Here is a 14318-nt window from a genome sequence, read left to right on the forward strand (position 1 = left end):
TTTGATAACTGCTTGTGTGGCACACCCATTTTCATCTTTGTACTTTTAATGTCTTGCTTAAATGTATCACAGGACTGTGCTTTCTCCACCCCTCCACCAGTGTGCATCACTCCCATTCTCAAGCTCTCTGTGTGTCAGTGAATGGGACACAAGACACTCAGCGTTCAGGACAGAAACTTAGGAAACAACTCCATTCCTCTTTTCTCCCACTCATCAAAGGGATCCTAATGATTCTTCAGAAAACACAAAAAAGTATTTACTTGTCTCCATGTCCACAGTACAAACCTAAAAGAGGTCAAGATCTTCATGACTCTAGAGCTCTTGACCTACCTCCTAGCTCCCTCTGTAACCCACCTCCATGCCATTTCTTGTACCAGCAGCAAGGATGATCTTAACATATATGACATTATCACCCTGCTTTAAGTCCTCTGGTACCTTCCCATTGCATTTAGAACAAAATGTAAATTCCTTCCCATGACCAAGAAGGCCCTAGATGACTGGTGCCCTACTTCCTCTCTCAGTCCATTTCTCCTCGTGGACCACCACACTTTGGTTCCTCCTGGTCTTTCGGTTTCTTGAGTCTATTAAATTCTTCCTCATCTAGAGCCTCAGCTATTGCCTCTGCCTGGAATAAATTCACCTGAGTACTTTCCATTACTAGCATTTAAACTGAGACTGCAAGCATGCAAAAGTGTTATCACTTTATTCATTCATTCTCTCAACAAATATTTGTTCAATGCATACAAGATGTCGGACACTAAGCTTCATGCTGAGAATGAAATGGTGAGCCTAAAGGTATTTGGTCCTTGCTCTCGAGGAGTTTACAATTCAATGGGGAAGACAGGCATCACTCCAAGAAAGTGCAAATATGCACTAAAAGAAGTCACATAAAGAAAGAGAGAGCTCAGCTCTATGGAAACCAATAATAAAATGGAAATCAACTGAGGCTGTAAATAAGGCTTTCTTGAGGATGGATTCTTTGACCACGATTGGAAAGGGGAGTAGGAGTTAACCAGCATACTGTGAATTCAGTGGTGAGGAAAATCATATTAATTGAAACTTTAATTCATAACAATGTATGGTTAACAAGATACGGTATGACAATTTTGATCAGGCAAATCATAATTAGTAATTAGTTACAACAGCCTCAATTTGGCTCAATCTTGTCATATCATCTGAAAGTAAAATTATGGGTTTATTTTTTCAGTAAAGAGGAATAATATTTTGTGCATTATGAGATAGAAAAGATTTTTTAAAAGAGTAATAATAAGGCTTTTTTTTAAAAAAATAAACTGATTCCTAACTAGTAAATTTAGTGAAAGAAATCACATGTTAATGATAGTAAAGATTAGTAAAAACAAGAAATACTTGCATTTCCAAAACTGCATTCCTTAGGCCTCATCCAAAGATGCCAAAACAATTCAACTCTTCTTTTGATGTGGACTTAAAATTAGAGGCAGAATGGACCAATATAAAGGGCAGAGACATCTCAATATTTCACATTTGTTTCTGGGGCTGATACCTCAGATGGCCTGGGTTGGAGGTAAAGTTAGTCATCTAATGGACCAAATGGTGCCATACTTCACATCACTTGACATATTCCTCCAAATTGACTTCAAAGTGTGATTTTACATTTAAGCTCCATTTTTCTTCTGGCCTCTCAGCTATGCTGAAATTAATTAATATCTTCTTTACCTATAAATGTTATTTCTGCCTACCTGTTATTTATGCAAATTCTATTTATTTTAAAAAACTGAGCTTCAAACTAAACTCTTCTCCTTCAATTCTCATCTTTATAAAAGTTTCTCTGTTGGCAAGTTCTGCTAATCTAATCTTGGTGATAGTTAGCTACATATTATCCTGCTTTCCTGTGTCACTGTTTTATAGGTGCACTACTAGCATCTCTCAAATCAGTTAACCATTGATGTTTAATAAATGACTCCAAAATTCAATGGCTAAACACTCTGACCATTTACTCAGCTCACGATTCTGCTGAGCAGTTTGTCTGGCCTGGTTGGGTTCTGCTGATCTCGGCTAGGTCAGCTTACGCATTTGAAGTCAGTTTGAGAGTCAGCCAGGGGCTGCTCATCCCAGATGGCCTCACTCACAGGTTTGGCAGTTGGCTGGTGACTGGGTCATGCTCTGTTCATCATCTAGCAGGTTAGCCTGTGCTTCTTCCCATGGGTACTGGGTACTAAAAGCATCCAAAGGGTAAGTTCTACTATACAAGTGCTTTTCACGATTCTACTCAAATCATTTTTGCAACTGTCTCAGTGACCAAAACAAGCCACTTTTGGATAGGAAGACCTAGAATGTCACTATCAATACAGAGAGAGAATTAATTCGTGGCCATTTTTTATAATGGACCATATCTTTAGATTAACAAAAAAAAAAAAGAAGCATTTTCTTTGGAAACCTATATCTGTGCCATGCATGTATGAAAGGCACTCAAAATATATTTTTAACTGAATGCTTAACTAAATGAACAGGCGGATAAAAGACCTTCACCTCAGGCCAGGCACAGTGGCTCACGTTTGTAATCCCAGTACTTTGGGAGGTCAAGGCAGGTGGACCACCTGAGGCCAGGAGTTCGAGACCAGCCTGACCAACATGGGGAAATCCTGTCTCTACTAAAAACACAAAATTAGCTGGGGGTGGTGGCACATGCCTGTAATCCCAGGTACGTGGGAAGCTGAGGCAGGAGAATCGCTTGAACCCGGGAGGTAGAGGTTGCAGTGAGCCGAGGTCGCACCATTGCACTCCAGCCTGGGCAACAAGAGTGAAACTCTGTCAAAACAAAACAAAACAAAAAAACAAAAACAGAAACAAAAAACCCTCACCTCAGTTTATTTCTTGTTAGTCTAGTCTCTATGACAAAGTAAGTACTTCGACTTTTTTTGTGGTTCATACTTTAGTGTCATTTGCATACACATTGGTCAAAACAAATGGGATGACTCAACTTCTTAATTGGGTAACATGAAATCTGTAAATTACTATGAATATCCTTCCTGGTCCTGCAGAAGTATCTCTGTATTGCCATAGCAGACTGAAATCCTACAGCCCTAATGATGGCTGTAAGATTCCTGACTTCAATTTGCAAAAGTGTTCGTAAAAATGTCCTAGTCTGAGTTTAGGGATGGGTCATGTGTCTTCAGCAACTACATGTCATGCAAATGACTTTTGCATTCTACTGAGGGACCAACTGCACAGGAACACAAAATGCAAGAGAGAGGAGCGGTTTCCAGTCTTCTTAGGGCAGGGTGGGAAGAGGTTTGAAACAACAGTGGCTACTCCTACACTAATACCACTCCTCAACCTCAAACCTGCCTCCACCTGCATCTGTTTTAAGAATGATTTTAAATAGAAGCAATATATTCCTTTGAGTTTGACTTTATTTAAATTATAGCAATCATGACTATAGTAATATACCCTGATGGTTCTTCAAGTCTTTGGAGAAAATAAAAGGTACAGTGAAGGAAGCCAAGAGAAATCTTAACAAGCTTAGTAGTGTTTGCATTTGGCTTTGAACAATTGTTAACACTGAATGTGAATGTATACATCATTTCATGCAATAGCTGTATTGTGACACTAACAATATTAAAAACAAATTGTTGGTTCAAGAATCTCTCTCTTTATGAATTATAAGTCAAATGGCTGCAGAAAGACACAATAAGGCAGTGAGCAGTTAATTCATCACAATTAAAAAACAGTTCACTGACCAATAAACAACTATCCCAATAGGAGCATATTTCTTATGGGCGAGAATGTCCAGAACACAAATAAAGACATTTATGTGGCTGGCATCAAAGCCATCCCAAAGAATAGCAGAAACAGTGGGCTAAATGATAAAAGTATAGCCAATCATAAAGCTGTTTTTATCTCCCCTCCCACCTTCCACAGCATGATCCACTACAAGAGAGAAAAGACAAGGATCATTCCTAGGTCCTCTGGAATTAACTCAGTGCCTTGCACAATATCAGTAATAAAAATTGATGAATACATAATTTAATAGTTCAAAAAGTCAAGAAGCCTCATCAGACTGCTTAAGCTTGTTTTATCAGGACTTGACTTTTTAGGTTGACCGGTCAGTTGAAAATTCAGATTATTTCAATTGCAATGGGAAGTCCTGTGGTTTCACCTGGCTCTGGAAAAGGAAGGAAACATAAGACAGTACTGTCTGGAGGAAACAAGGTCCTCTTTCAAAGCAATGTACAGGCTAACTCCAGGCCTTCACATCTAAGCTTATGCACTAAACCTGAAAATGTAAAAAAATAAAAGTAAAATTACATATGTCCTGTTTTAAGTCCTCAGGAATCAAATATTCTAAAATGTTTGGTGCAAAGTGTGTTTTAAAGGAGCAATCAGCAATGTCACAGAATTGAAAGACTGTGTTAGAAAAAAAGTGTGCACTCTACTGGGCTTTTGAGATAGAAAATTCTATCAGCAAGTTATCATATTCAGATATTGAAAGTGTGCATATGAAATACACGCCATGAATTATTTGTGACATTTTTATGATTTAGAAATACAAGACTATTGGTTGATTTCTATTGCCACTTGGGGCACAAATTGGTATATCAAAATATAAGCTTCAATTTATCACACAAGAAGCCACAAAATATACTATCAATGCCAATCTGCCTGTATCACTATTAGCACACTGTAATATGTCTATTACAATGCAGGTGCCAATGATGGCCTCCTGACCCACACACCATTCGTAGGTACTGTTGCTGCCCATTGGCACAGAAAAAGTTATATATGCACCATACAACTTCATTCTTCTAACTATTGCTTATTGGGGTATAAGTGAATAATTTGAGGTTGACCAATTATAGTTTTTCCAGAAATCTAATGTGGTCCACAGAGATGGCCTCTGTTAGCTCTAGATAGCTGATCTGGAAAATTCGTGGAAACAACACTTTGAGGACCACTGTGTTCGCCACATACAACTGTGGAGGAAGCCGGTCTGAAGGTAGAAAATAGAGAGGAGTGAATTCACAGAAAGAATGAAAGAGAGGCAATGAGGCCCACAGATGCTGGCAACCAAGGAGAGTAATGGCTACTTCTAGGCCAGGATGAACTCCTGTGACATACCTACATAATATACTAGTGTGTCATCCCAGCAAATGCCCTTCACCAAAGCTGCTGTTCCTTCTATCAAAATGGTCCTATGACATCTAATCTTATGTAAGGGGCTGGGTCAGTGGCTAATTCAAAGCCTAACATCCACTCTACTTTAATTAATAGATGGCTTTTTAATATTAATAGTTGATATGGACATGTATCGAACAAACGAGCTTCAGTGAATAAAACTTTTCTAGTTTGTTGTAGAGGCTTATAGAATCAAGTCTCTCTCCTATTAGAGTATAAACTCCTTGACGATAAGATCTAATCTAGTTCATGTTAGCATCATGGTATCTAGAGGTGGGGGGATCACGAGGTCAGGATATAGAGACCATCCCAGCTAACATAGTGAAACTTCATCTCTACTAAAAATACAAAAAAATTAGCCAGGCGTGGTGGTGGGCGCCTGTAGTCCCAAGCTACTTGGGAGGCTGAGGCAGGAGAATGGCGGGAACCCGGGAGGCAGAGCTTGCAGTGAGCTGAGATTGTGCCACTGCAGCCTGGGCGACAGAGAGAGACTCCATCTCAAAAAAAAAAAAAAAAAAAAAGAGCAAAAGTAGGTCAGTTGATACATTGATAGGACAGGCCAAGAGTTGGCCTTTCTTTTTTTTTTTGAGATAGGGGTTTCACTTTGTCACCCAAGTTGGAGTGCAGTGGTGCAATCTTGGCTCACTGTAACCCCTGCCTCCCAGGTTCAGGTGATCCTCCCACCTCAGCTTGCAGAGTAGCTGGGACTGCAGGTGCATGCCACCACGCCCAACTAATTTTTCGTACTTTTTGTAGAGACGGGGTTGCCATGCTGCTTAGGCTGGTCTGGAACTGATCTTAAATGATTTACCTGCCTCAACCTTTCAAAGTGCTGGGATTACAGGTGTGAGCCACTGTGCCTGGCAAAGAGATGGCTTTTTAAAACAATTACAGTTCATATCCTTAAAAGAGATTGTTAAGAACAATTTACATACGTATGACATTTTAGAGAGGAATGTTTTAGCTCTAGTATTCTATAAAAATCATACAAATCTCCTCAAGAGTTGTGTATCGGGAGCCAATTGTCAATTCTAATGAATAAGAAAAATACTTGACCAGTCCAAACCAAAAAATACATAGATACATATATAAAGTCATAATTTTCTCATAAACATCACTGAGAACACTACTGGCAGTATTGGAATACTTGAATCAAACTGCTACTCTTATACTGGAGCCATTTTAGCTTTTTTATTTCATACTTTCGTAGCTGAAATTTTATTTCAGTGTTGTATTTTACAATGTTCTTTTCACAGAAGTCTTTGTCAGTGGTAATTTTTTTTCCATATTGCCTCAACATTTCCCTCCACTTCTGTGTTTCGCTTTTAAAAACTTAACAGTGGCATTTGAAACACCACATATTTTAAAACAGAGTGAATCATAGTTTTTAACTCTCTGCTGTGTTTAAGATAATAATGGATGTTGAGTAGAAACTAATCTTACCACTAATTTTAGCATCCATTAAAAACTTCCAATCAGTCTCAGTTTGTAGATCTTTGAGTATTTTGTGAACTGCACATCTATTTTTCATTGTCAAGGCAATCCATTTTCAAATCATGATCACAAATAATTTCTTGGAAAAAAATTACATTTTTATTTTTAAAGGACTTAAAAGTCTGGCCAGACACAGTTTTATCAGGTGGAATGTAAGATCCCTAAAAGTAGAAGATTTTTGTCAGTTTTGTTTATTGAGATAGTTCCAAAATCCAGAAAAGGGCTGAGTACATAGTACATGTCCAAAAATATTTCTGGAGTAAATAAATCAATCATAGCAAGTATCCATAGTTGGGAAATTTTAAAAGGCCTTTTATTATCCGTTGTAACACAGGTTTGTTAAATGACCCTGGGCATGTACCTGATTATATTGATCCTGCAGGCATTCATTTCCTAAATATTTACTGAGTGCCTATTATTTATCAGGAACTGCAGCTCAGAGAAAGTATACCAAGATGAATAGATTACAGACAGTTCTCTCTAGGAGTTCACGATGAAAAGGTAAACAGAGGAGTGTACATTCTTTGTATGGCAAGATGATAAATACACAGAAGGTGAATAAGACATTAAATAAATTTACAGCAAGCAGCTGCTTGTTTCTTAATACATAGATTGAGAAGTATAATTGCAGATTCCATTATGCAAATAATCTATTTCCCCTATGTGATCATCTATGAATAATTTCACAGGCCACCAAGGCACTGATCAGGACATTGAAAGAGTCATTTATTCAATGTAAATGGCCTATTATTATAGTGGACCTTCAAAAATACCTTATTTGCTCATATATTAAAAATTTCATTGAAAATAACTTATTATATAAGTGCTTTACAATTTATATAGCTTTGAGACTGTGTCCAACTGATGGAGACAAAATAGTTATTTAACACACTTCAGATCAATGATTTCATTTAGAATATGTATGTGGAAGGTTAGTTAAGAGCTAAAGAGTCCTGACTTTAGACTCACACAAAACTGGGTTTTGACTCCATTCCCATGAATTATTGACTCTTTCAGTCTCCTGAGCTAAGCCAGGAGCAAGTTTTCATCTATACATAAAAACTTTCTGCTGGTGTCAAAAAATACAGTTCATCAGAAAACCAAACACTGCATGTTCTCACTTATAAGTGGGAGCTGAACAATGAGAACACATGGACACAGAGAGGGGAATAACACACACTGGGGCCTGTTGGGAAGGCAGCTGGAGGGAGAGCATCAAGACAGAGAGTTAATGCATGCGAGTATTAATACCTAGGTGATGTGCTGATCTGTGCAGCAAACCACTATGGCACATGTTTACCTATGTAACAAATCTGCACATCCTGCACATGTATCCTGGAACTTAGAATAAAATAAAATAGAATTAAATTAAATGTAAAAAATACAGTTTATACAAACTGATGCCGCCTATCGATTATTTGTATTTCCTGATCACAAAATAATGAGCTCACTCTAGTTTCCAATTATATTATGAAATAGTCATAACTTTAATACACCTCATCAGAATCCCTAAAATTATAGATTCTATTATTCCTTACTTAAAATTTCTCTGGAACCAATGCCAAGGAACTCTGAATGTTCCAGACTCAGTTATCTGAGATGAATTTAATATTTAACAAAATTACAATATTGAATGCCAATACTTATCATTTACCCTGACTGTACAAGTCCTGCCAATGAAAAAGCACAAATTCTTGCACAAAAAGTGAAAGAAGATATTATGCTTTGACATAGGATATAACAAATACAATGTCAAGTCTACTGAAGATGCTTAAGTTTGCAATTCTTTAAATTACAAGATTTTAGACTTACATATTTAAACCTTTAACTCTCTCATAACAAAGTTTTATGTTACATCAGTCCTCTCTTATCAATGGGGGATATCTTCCAAGACCCCCAGCTGATGACTGAAACCACGTATAGTACCAAACCCTATATACACAATGTTTTTCCTAGGCATACATACTTTTAGTAAAGTTTAATTTATAAAATAGGTACAATAAGATATTAACAACAATAACTAATAAGTTATTAGTTGAATATTATTAATGACATAGTATAAAAGAAGGGTTATACGAACACAAACATTGTGGTATCTGGATAGTTGGTATGATAACGGAGATGGCAACTGAGGGACTAATGGGTGGGGAGTGCAGACTCTGTGAAGATGCTAGACGCAGGGATGATTTACATCCCAGAAGGACAAAGCAGGACAGAGTGAGATTTCATCACGCTACTCAAAACAGCATGCAATTTAAAACTTAGGATTTCTGGAATTTTCCATTTCATATTTTCAGACTGCGGTTTACCATGGGTAACTGAAATCATGGAAAATGAAACCATGGATAACAGGATTGCTGTATACCCTTAGTAACAGCAACATTCACACGCATTATTTTTATAAGACTTAAAGTTCAAAAACACTTCCACAAACACTATCTCATTTAATGTCCACAACATCCCAGTAAGTTATTGTTAAAAAAAAACCAAAAAACTATAATTGAAGAGACCAAGAAATTGAGTTGCCTAAAATCACAGTTAGTAACTTGGTTCTCTGCCCTTAAGTCCAGCACCCTTTCTCTCTTACAAACAGATTTAGTTTCAGGGTGAATATAAGAATGTGTAAGATATTTGTGCATCCAATTTAGTCCTCTTTGCTTGACAGCCATCCCTGCTTCAACATGATGAATGTTCACTTTCAGGTTTTGACACACCTAAGCAGCTCTCTCTCAGTAAATCTGCCAAGAAATGCACTAAAAATACTTCTATTACTAAATAATAGATTTTTACAAAAAAAAATAAGGAAAATTCATGAGACCGTAATCTTTTCAATTATGTTATAGAAAGAAACTTAAGTAAGAGATTACATATAAAATAATGTGAGTTTTGATATTATTTAAGAGTTAAGGAGCCCTTAAGTATCTCACAAATGTAATCTACTTAATTCTAGACCTGAGTGAAATTCCATAGTCTTTCCTCTCAATTCACACTGAGAACTATGAATTACTGCTATTTTATCAATCTGCTTTAAGAACAGAGGAATATTTAAAAAGAGAAAAATGTGAAGAAGGGGGTAAAGTATCTATTTTCTTATGAAGCAAAAACAGGATTCAGCAGAAATATGCCATACTAATAATATATCATGCACTTTAGAAAACAAAAATCGCTTATGTACTAAGAAATTTTTGTCTCTGATGCCTTCCTAACACCTCTTAACAAATTAATAAAACAAGACAATTGGATTATCAATGAACACCATAGTAATCAATACCAAAATGACTAGGTAATGATGTAATGAAAGGACATAATGTTTCAGTGGACCTTAAATTTTCATTAACCCCTAATATCAATACCAAATAGTTAATTTCCTTCAGAACAGTGGAGAAGTGATAGAATATTTCTTCCCAGGAGCTGCCCTGGGGTACACTAAGAGTATTCTCAGACATCTGGGGTTTCTTTTTATGTCTCCCACTTCTATAAACCTATCACCACCCTATACCTGCCTTTCCCAAGAAACAAGAAAAACAGTCCTTAGAGACTATCAAGAAATAAGAATAATAGTCTAGAATTTTTAAAAAATAGTATTTGATATACTGGATATTGCATATTTTTTGTCAGACATCAAACATACGAGGGATTCATTTTAGCTCTTACTTGGAAGAATTTTTTGTTCTCAAAGAGTCTTTGAAAGAATAGTGAAGTGAAAAGCATGACAAAATGATGAAAGGTAGCTTTGAAATTAAACTGATGTGAATTGAACTGATCTCTTTCTCTCTCTTTCTCTGTATTTCTTGGTGGCGTGACTTTGAGCAAATTACTGAATTCCTTGAATCTCATTTTATCCACAAGTAAAAATGAATAGCTGAACCTGCCACACAGTATCATCTTCAGAATTTCTGAGCGGATAAAGTACTTGGCACGTGGTGAGCACTAAATAAATGTTACTTCCCTTCCCAAGTCCATAGAATTTTAAAAGACACAAGATTCAATACCTGGCAATATGCAGTAGACTCAAAGTGGTAGTCTCTTCTGACACCTAGTTTGGCAGTAGAGTGTTTCTAGAAATGGTAACAGTGGGATCACCTACAACAGAGCCCCTGAACTTGATTCTGCTTGCATTTTAATGGCAGGCAAGGATATTTTCAACTAGATGTTATTTGTATTTTTGAACTATAAAATATTATACTTACGAATATAAATAGAAAAAATGGATAAACACTCCCAAATATCTTACATTTTAAAAATTGGAAAAGAAATATCTTGCACTACTAAGACTAAATGGTTTTAAAACTTTGCTTTCTTTTAAATAAAAGTCATTTCTAACTTTGATCAAATGGTCTAATGTTACTTCATTGCCCACTTTGAAAGACCATATGGTGCATTTACTTGTAAATGCTTCTATGAAATAATTTAATTACATCATTCTTTCCAGGAATCTGGCTTGGGCTGAGATTACATAAAGAGGTAAATTAGCTCTATTGAAAATGTATTTGTTTTGGTTTGGTTAACACTATATTTGCCACAAATCTCTAGATGTATGTTGAAAGATTTGACATACCATTCTTATACCTGCTTGCTGATGCAATTAAGTTATTTTAAAAGACACTGGACATACACCCCCCAAAATGAAGAATATTTAATAGAGAGAAAATCTTAGAAATTTTTTGATTTAATTGTTTACAACAATTCATAGAGAACATTATTATCGACCCTAGTAAATATCTTTGCATAAACAATATCAGATCTGAATATGAGAAACTGAGCCAAAATGTTTGGCTTCCTAAAACTCACAGATTATTTCAGCTCCAGGATTGTACTGGGATAAATATAATCTAAATCAGAGTTGAACATTAAGTTTGGATTCTGGAACCTGGTTCTAATCATGCAGAACCATGGAGATAAGCCTGAGTACAAATCCAGACAAGTTATACAGAGTGAGTTGTCGATAGTGGTAGTATCCTGATTTCTTAATATTTATTTTATAAATTTTAAGATTTATTAGATTGGGTCAGCAGTTTAAAGTTATAAATAAGGGTAAAACGGCCAAACTCTGACATTAAGAATCATCAAAGTATAAAGTTTGGCATATGGTGAGCACTAAATAAGTGTGACTTTCCTTTCTAAATTAAAATGTTACTTCCCTTTTTAGAAGGGGAACATCACACACTGGGGCCTGTTGGGGGCTGGGGGGCTAGGGAAGGGAGACCATTAGGAGAAATACCTAATGCAGATGACGGGTTGATGGGTGCAACAAACCACCATGGCACATGTATACCTATGTAACAAACCTGCACGTTCTGCACATGTATCCCAGAACTTAAACTATAATAAATGTTTTTAAAGTTACTTGCCTTTTTAAATTAAAATTCATTTTAAATTAAAATGGAAGTTGTAAAATTTTCCCTGGAAAGGATCAAGTCTGGGAAGTTTATAAAAGAAGTTGTCCTTGGAGATAATTTAGTAAGCTCATGGCATGAGATTTGTGCTTAAGCTAAATAAACTGTATTATAAGGGTACAAAAGGATGATGATGAATTGTGGTTTCAAAAGCGAAAAGGTGTCCTGAGATTTTGAATATATTAATATTGTATTTAAAATTCTATAAAGTGTCCTTTTTCAAATTCCACAATTTAAAGACAGACAACATCAGCAATCATACCAGAGGTAGTTAAGAATGCATTTAACAAGAATAATTATAATGATGACAGTAGCAACAATGTTAGTAGTAGCTAACATGTACTGGGTACTTTTTGTCATGCACTATGCATTATATTATTTAATCTCCACAATGATTCTGACAGATACTCTATTGTTCCCATTTCAAAGATGAGGAGATTGAGAAAAATTAGGTAATTTGCCCAATATCATGATGCTAGAAAATGGCAGATTTGAGATGATAAATTTAAAATATCAACTATTTTCAGAAATATAACATGCCAGACTTAAAGACAAAAAATCTACTCTTGAAAATAATAGTAATGTCATCTCAACTATAATTTGCTATGTGAGATTAAGGAAAATTCAACATAGTAGAAGAGTTTACAGATGATAAATTTAAGTCCTCATAGAGAAAACAGAGAAAAGTATTAAGGTCAAGGTCACTGGTGAGACTACAAGGCTTTTAAAATATTTGTTCAATCGCTTAACATTAAATACCTATTTATTGAACACATATTATGTGCCAGGTCTGGTATTAAGCACTCTGTAAATTAGATATCTAATTTTTCCAACTACCCCAAGAGTCATGGCCAAAAGGTGGCAGAGTCAGGATTCAGACCAGAGAAACCAACCTGTCCCCAGAGCCCATGTTCTCAGCCATCATGTTATGACCTGGGGCATTTATAATTTATATACCTTCAGTCTTCCCAGTTTACATTTACCAAGTGTTGTTCACTAGGACATTTTTGAGATACCCTTTTCCTACACAGGACACAAAACACTGCAGAAGCTGTTACACATTTTAGATAAATGTGCATTTCAAGAGACCTAGTCCTCCATGTTAATATTCAATATCTCTCTGATTTACGTCTCAGAGATACTGACTCATTCTTGAATCTCAGGACTTTGAGATGCAGTATAACCTGTGTGCTTGAGAGGGAAAAACTTTGGATGACCTTTATTTCTCAACATCTGTCCACCCAAGATAAGTCTGTGGCATGGCCCAAGCGCCAATTTACATCCCTTAGCATCTGCTCTTATAGAAGTCACTGGAATGCACTTCTAAGACACATAAAGTCTTCTCAGTCTCATAGCTCCCCCCATTTTTTTTTATGCCTCCCAAGGATTCCCTACACTAACTATTCCTATTCTGCCATTTGATTCAACTCTATTGTCTTTTCTCAGCTCCAACTCTGTTTTGATAATAATCCCGACTAGAGTAAAACCGGCAATGTAATATCTTGGAACAGGAGACTTTTAAGTTCGAGGAAAAGATACATGGAAGTAAACTACTTATATGCACTAGCAGTACATGTAAGGGAACCTTACAGTTAGGGAAGGATTTGCATGTAGATAATCACAATAGGCACACCTTTATCATAACCAGTTTCAAAGAGTTAGTGTCTCCATATTATAGGTATTGGTTTTTCACTAGCAGAAACAACACAAATTGTAGTAATTACAGGTTTCATAAAACTGTATTTCAGTTATATTCAAAAATAAGAATGCTTGTCATGAAATTCCACTTGCAGTAAATGTTAACTTCCTCTACATAAGTATGAAAAATATCTTCAAATACATGAGCATATGCTTGGCTAATCATAAACACCTCAATTGATGTTCAATGCCTTTTTGTGCTAGCCTACTTTTTCCCTTCTGCTATATGTCTAGTTAGTTGATGTAGCTTTTCAATTTACAAGAAAGCAGAAATATTTCAGATCAGGTCATGATATCAAATATCATCTGCAAACAGTAAATATAGTTTTCAAACACTTACCCAGTGTTAGTGAGACAAGCGAAGTCTGCTTTGCAACAACTCCACTAATCTGGGATTATATCTAAGCAAAGTGGATGCACGCTGGTCCTTTCAAGAAGGTGTCCCAGGGGAAGATCTAAGTAGTAATCACTTGAAGAGACTCAAGAGCACCACTCACGATGTGCTGAAATGCAGAAGGCGACAAGGAGGGAAGGCAAGTCTGTTAATGGAGCTCCATGATTACTTTTGCAATGTTA

At 36.2% G+C, this 14318-nt stretch overlaps 1 protein-coding gene across 5 annotated transcripts in view; it reads right to left on the reverse strand.

The window, feature by feature from the left end:
* Positions 1–14318, reverse strand: part of DLGAP1 (DLG associated protein 1) — a 951759-nt gene that overhangs the window by 827265 nt on the left and 110176 nt on the right. For all 5 annotated transcript variants that reach the window (XM_007974542.3, XM_007974540.3, XM_007974541.3 and 2 more), the window contains exon 2: positions 14083–14245. The gene's annotated coding sequence lies outside the window, so the exon portion shown is untranslated. The remainder of the gene's footprint in view (positions 1–14082; positions 14246–14318) is intronic.

This window comes from Chlorocebus sabaeus, chromosome 18, assembly GCF_047675955.1.
Source record: "Chlorocebus sabaeus isolate Y175 chromosome 18, mChlSab1.0.hap1, whole genome shotgun sequence".
In the NCBI taxonomy this organism is placed as follows: domain Eukaryota; kingdom Metazoa; phylum Chordata; class Mammalia; order Primates; family Cercopithecidae; genus Chlorocebus; species Chlorocebus sabaeus.